Raw genomic sequence first — 7,024 nt, forward strand, 5'->3', positions numbered from 1 at the left:
TACGTGAAACTCAATGTGATGGTATTAGGAGGTGAGGCATTTGTGAGAGGATTAGGTCATAAGGGTGGAGCCCTCATGAGTGGGATTAGTGCCCTTATAAAAGAGAGTCCAGAGAGCTCCCTCTTTCTACCCACCATGTGAGGATACAGTGAGAAGGCAGTCATCTCTGAACATCTATGACATCAAATCTGTTGGTGCCTGTATCTCAGGATTCCCAGCCTGCAGATCTGTGAAAAATAAATGCTTGTTGTTTAAGTCACCCAGTCTGAGGTATTTTCTTATATCAGTACAAACAGACTAACACAATGTCTACTCCAATAATGGAGTCTATATTTATGCTTCTTTTATTACAAAGGCTTTTGTTGCTACTTCTTTGGTTTTTTATCAGAATATCCAATGTTTGGCAGGCCCCAGTAAAACAGATAGAATGGAGAGAAACAATAAATAATTAAGGAAAATAAAAATGTACACCTGACATAGGCAGATAATAGGAAAAATTAAAAACCTCCCTCATTAAAACTTATGAAAATTGTCTCAGTTCTTTAATTTATTTTGCTTGCACCAGTCCCCAGACACCCCAGATCTGAAACCAGCTGCCTTGGGACCCACAGGCCCATAGTCAGCTCTGCTATGGGACTCAACCCCATCCATGAGTGGGCAGGCACCAGACCCAATATATATATATAACTGATTCACTTTGCTGTACATCTGAAACTAACACAAGATTGTAAATCAACTATACTCCAATAAAAATTAATTAAAAATAATGATTCAATAGGGGTTTAGACAGGAAAATCAAAACGTGTTCTGAAACTCAGTAGTTCTATATTTCCAAAGCAAGTGACATTTAAAATTAAAAAAAAAAAAAGAAAACCAACACACTAAACAGAAGATAATTTAACTCCTAATAAAAAGCCACTGGCAGCCTCCCCACCAAAATCTCTTTTCAGTCTATGAGGACTAATCTCATTACAACTTCAGCTGTGCTCAGTCGCTCCCTGGACATCCAGGTCACTCCTCCACTCCTACCCTCCTCATCTCCATATGGCTTCACCCTTCCCTTATCCTGGCCAAGTCTCCCATCCCTCCTCAACCCCCAAAACACTTACCCCCAGCCCCTGGCCATTAGAACACCCCCTACATCCTCTACCTTGTTTCTGAGTGATCCCCTCAGCTCCTTGCTCTAAACTAAACGTGGACCTCCCCTGAGGTCACTGCTTCCCCTGTTGTCCTCTTCCCAACCGCCCCCCCCACCCCGCACCCTGGTACCGCTGGGCCTGAAGCTGTCCTTCCTTCTCCTCATTGATGCTTACAGGCCGTTCCCTTCGTCCTCCCTTGATTCACGCAGCTTTAACCTCATGTCATCACACTATGTCACCCACTATCCATAACACCTTATTGCTGCATTATCATCTGACCCAGGGTTACTCCTGCCATGGTTCAGTAACTGCAGCTCCTACTTCACTGTCAGTCTCTCCAAGTTCACTCCTGTCTTAATTCTTGGTGACTTTTTTTCTTTTTTGGTCTCGCAGCTTGCCAGATCTTAGTTCCCTGACCAGGGATTGAACCCGCGCCCTCTGCAGTGGAAGCACGAAGTTTTAACCACTGGATCGCCAGGGAGGTCCCTTGATGTTTAATATACACATTGATGGTCGTTTCCATACCCAGGCTTCTCAGTACCTTGAATCACCCTTGTCATCTCCTCTTCCCCATCTCCACTTACCTCAGAGGTCATTCTCTAGACTTTGTCACTACCAATCACTGCATCCCCTCCGTCAAGTCCAAGTACCTCACTCTCTGAGCGAGACCTCCTGTCTCTCCAGCTCACTTTTTAAAACACTGAGGTGTAACTGACATATATTAGTGACAGATGTACAACATAAAGATTTGATATTTGTATACACTGCAAAATGTTTGCCACAGTAAATCTATTTAACATCCATCACCACACAGTTACAAGTTTTTTTCTTGTGATGAGAACTTTTAAGATCCATCCTTGGGACTTCCCTGGTGGCATAGTGGTTAAGAATCTGACTGCCAATGCATGGGACACCGGTTCGAGCCCTGGTCCAGGAAGATCCCACATGCCGCGGAACAACTAAGCCCGTGCACCACAACTACTGAGCCTGTGCTCTAGAGCCCACGAGCCAGAACTACTGAGTCCACGTGCTGCAACTACTGAAGCCCAGGCACATAGAGCCCATGCTCTGCAACAAGACAAGCTACCGTGATGAGAAGCCTACGCACCGCAACGAAGAGTAGCCCCAGCTCGCCGCAACTCGAGAAAGCCCGTGCACAAGGAAGACCCGACGCAGCCAAAAATCAATCAATAAATAAATTTATTTAAAAAAAAGATCTATTTTTTTTATCAACTTTCAAATATACAACACAGTATCGTTAACCATAGTCACAATGCTGTACATGACATCGTGAGGACCTTTTTTTTTTTTTTTTTTTTTTTTTTTTTTTTTGTACATGGGTTTCCATAAATGGGCTTTCAGGGGTTCATGAACTCCTGCAAATACATGTGGCATTTGGTGCTCAGCGGCCATGGCTCACTGGCCCAGCCGCTCTGCGGCATGTGGGATCTTCCTGGACCGGGGCACGAACCAGTGTCCCCTGCATCGGTAGGCGGACTCTCTACCACTGTGCCACCAGGGAAGCCCAGGACTTTTGTTTTATAACCAGAAGTTTGTACCTTTTGACCCCTTTCACCCATTTCACCCACACCCCACCCCTCACCTCTGGCAACCACCCATCTGCTCTCTGCATCTATGAGCTTGTTTTTTTTTCCCTCAAGATTCCACATGTAAGTGAGATCATACTGTCTTTGTCTTCCTCTGACTTATTTCACTCAGCATAATACCCTCAAGTTCTATCCATGTTATCCCCAAATGGCAAGATTTCCTTCTTTTGTTATGACTGAATAATATTCCATAATATATATATATATATATATCACATTTTCTTTATTCACTCACTGATGGACACTTAGGCTGTTTCTGTATCTTGGCTACTGTAAATACTGCTGCAATGTGCATGGAGGTTCCAGCTCACTTCTTCTAGAAGCACAACCCTAATCTTTTCACCACCCCTCTCTCCCCCATGCCCTCTCTCTCTCCTTCCCAAGTTAAATTCCATGGTCAAATAGCGTAATTATTCCTTTGCATATACCCTCAATTACCAAGGCCCTTTCTCACCTTATACTAGAAATTTAATCATACATTAAACATTCTTTTGTGTCTGGCTTCTTTGCTCAACATTGTGTTTATGAAATTTCTCTTTTTTGTTGAGGGTAGCTGCCGTTTACTTATTCTCACTGTTGTAGAGCGCCCTATGATATGAATACCCCATAACTTATTTCTTCATCATGCTGTTGATGGACGTTTGCTTCCAGCTCTTTTCTAGTGCTGCTGTGAACACCTTCATGCCTCTCTTCTGTGCATGCATTTCTGCGTTGGAGTGGAATTGCTTCTTCAGCCTTAATAGGTGATGCTAAACTGCTTCACGGTGGTTGTACCAACGTATAATCCCAGCTGCAGTTTATGCAAGTTTCAGTGGCTGGCATCCTTTCTCACATTTGTATTGTCAGTCCTTTTAAAGTTAGCCATCCTGGTGAGATTGTGATTGTATAACACTGGGATTTTAAATTTGTATTTCTCTGATTAAGGAAGTAAAGCACTTTCATGTATATTTATTGGCCATTTGGATAACACTTTCGCACAGTGTCTTGCGCATTTCACTAATGGGTTGTCTGTATTTTCGTGTTGATTTCTACAAATTCTTTATAGGACTCTGAGTTAAATGTGTTGCACGTAACCTCTCCCATTCTGTTGCTTGCCTTTTATTCTCTTGCTTTTTTGATGAAAAGAAGTCTTAATTTTAGGGAAATCTCATTTATCAATCTTTTCCTCTATGGTTAAGAGCCTATGGTTTTGAGTCCTATTTAAGAAATCTTTTTCTACCCTGAGGTTATGAAGTTAACTTAGATCCTCTTCTAGATTTATTTTGTTGCCTTTCACATTTAAATCTACAAATATTCTGGAATTTTGGTGTGAGGTAGTATTCAAGTTTATTTGATTTTTTTCCTTATTTGGAAATTGTCCAGAACTATTTAATGAAAAGACTATTCTTCCCCTATTACTCTGTGTGATGTATTACATCTCTGTCATGAACTGCAAGTCCATACATGTGAGGGTCTGTTTCTGTTTATTTAATAAAATTTATTATTATAAGAATGTATTCATCTCATCCAAATTTTCAAATGTACTGCCATAAAATTGTTCATAATATCCTTCTACTGTCTTTTCAATGTCTGAAAGATTTGTAGTGATGCTTCCTTTTTCAATTTTGATATTGGTAATTTGTGCCTTTTTTCTTTTTAAAATCAGTCTTACTAGAGATTTATCAATTTTGTAAGTATTTTCAAGGACCAATTTTTGGCTTTTCCATTCTTATACTTTAACCTTTCTGTATCCTTATGTTGTAAACATTACAACTGAGCATATGTGTATCTATGTTTGTGTCTATGTATCCATACCTAATAGCATAAGATCAAATTATATGAAGAAAAAATATGCTCATATATTCAGTTCTAATATATACATGCAAATTAAATGCCTCAGTGGGGGAAAAAAAAACGTTCAGTACTACACAATCCATGGTTGGTTGAAACTTGTGTTGTTCAAGGGTCAACTGTAAAGTAATATAGGGAAAGCACTTAGAATAGGACACTGGCACATAACAAGTGCTAAATAAATGATAGCTGATCTTTTAAAAATTCTCTTATTTTGGTGTATTTTTTTTTTTTTTTTTTTTTTTGTGTTGTCTTGTAAATAGCAAGTCACTGAATGGTGTTTTAAAAATGTGTTTTGGGGACTTCCCTGGTGGCGCAGTGGTTAAAAATCCGCCTGCCAGTGCAGGGGACATGGGTTCGAGCCCTGGTCCGGGAAGATCCCACATGCCGTGGAGCAACTAAGCCCGTGTGCCCCAACTACTGAGCCTGAGCTCTAGAGCCCGCGAGCCACAACTACTGAGCCCAGGTGCCACAACTACTGAAGCCTGTGCACCTAGAGCCCGTGCTCCGCAACAAGAGAAGCCACGGCAATGAGAAGCCCGCGCACTGCAACGAAGAGTAGCCCCCGCTCACCGCAACTAGAGAAAGCCCGTGCACAGCAACGAAGACCCAACACAGCCAAAAATAAATTAATTTTTTAAAAAAATGTGTTTTGGGGGCTTCCCTGGTGTCGCGGTGGTTGACAGTCCGCCTGCCGATGCAGGGGAGATGGGTTTGTGCCCCGGTCCGGGAAGATTCCACATGCCACTGAGCGGCTGGGCCCGTGAGCCATGGCCGCTGGGCCTGCGTGTCCGGAGCCTGTGCTCCACAACAGGAGAGGCCACAACAGTGACAGGCCCGCGTACTGCAAAAAAAAAACAACAAAAACAAACAAACAAAATGTGTTTTGGGAATTGCCTGGCAGTCCAGTGGTTAGGACTCAGTGTTTTCACTGCCGTGACCTGGGTTCAATCCCTGTTCGGTGTTTTTATTGAAAATAAACGTTCAGAAAGTGCACAGACTGTAAATGAATGAATATTTATAAAGTGAACAAAACTGTGAAATCAGCCTTCAAATCAAAAACACCCAGAAACTCTCCTTTTGCCTCCTTCCAGGAACTGGCCTCACCAATGAACCACTTCTAACAGCACAGATAGTTTCACATCATTTTGAATTTTATTTGAACAGATTCATGCAGTGTGTGGTGCACCTTCATGTCTGGGCCCTTTTGCTCAACATGATGTTTGTGAGATTCATCCATATGGTGGGTTCAGCTGTAGTTGTTCATTCTTATTGTTGAATAATATTCCACTGGGTGACATATCACAACTTATCTTTATATTTATTGTTGATGGGCTTTTGGGCATTGTCTTGTTTAGGACTATCTCAAACGGTGCTGCTGTGAACACTCTTATGCCTGTATTTCAGTGAACATCATATGCATTTTGGTTGGGAATATGCCTTGGGGTGGAATTGCTGGGTCACAGGATATGCATTTTTCAGTTTTATAAGATGCTGTTAAACAGTTCTACAAAGGGGTTGTTCCATTTTACACTCCCACAAACCTTGCCTTTTAATAAGAGTTTTTAATTGTAACTGTTATGACCAATGTCATGTTATTTTGTGGGTTTGTTTTTGGTTTCCTTGCTGTTCTTTTATATTCAGTTCTCTTTTCAGTATAAACAGAACTTTGTTTTGCTTGCCTTTTGAAATAATTTGGAGGATAAAGAACCTGTTTTTAATTGTACTAATGGTTACTATACAGCAGTTCACAATCATTGTCACAAGTTGAATTATCAAAATTACAATAAAAACAATTCTGTTGACTCATTTTTCATGAAAGGCAAAGATTGCAGTGCTTTTACTTTTGCTCCCTTCTCTGATTCCTGTCTTCAGAAATTAATGTTGTGTCATAAATTCTATCATCCAAAATTTAGCCTATCAGAGAGGTGCTAATCTGTAGGCTTGATATTGTCCTATATTAAATTGATCCAATGGCATGATGCCATTGACCTTGAACGCTGTTGTAAGCTATAAACTCCTGATTGTGATTATGAGGATCTTGTTCATTGCATTACTGTGTTTCCCAGCAAGACATTGTTCTCAGATCTCAGAATGAGAAATTGTGCTTTTCATGAGCATGTGGTTTATTTTTACCTTATGAACCCGGATATTTTCCTTTTTATAACACTGACTCGTAGGAAATTTACAATATATTTTAGTTCTCTATGTTTGAATCTTTGAAAATAATATTAAACCCTTTCGGAAATGAGATAAAATATGAATCAGTGTGGCAGGGCAAAGATGGCTTCCAGTCGACGGTGGTTATCTCCAAGGAGAGAAGTGAGATTGAGAAGAATAAAAAGTGAAAATAACTTTTACCGTTTACTCATTTGCATTATTTAAGTATGACTTTGTGTGTTATTGGTATAATTTTTTTTTTTTTTTTTTTTTTTTTTTTTTTTTTGG

The sequence above is a fragment of the Lipotes vexillifer genome, unplaced genomic scaffold (genome assembly GCF_000442215.2).
Source record: "Lipotes vexillifer unplaced genomic scaffold, Lipotes_vexillifer_v1.1 scaffold27, whole genome shotgun sequence".
Taxonomy (NCBI): domain Eukaryota; kingdom Metazoa; phylum Chordata; class Mammalia; order Artiodactyla; family Lipotidae; genus Lipotes; species Lipotes vexillifer.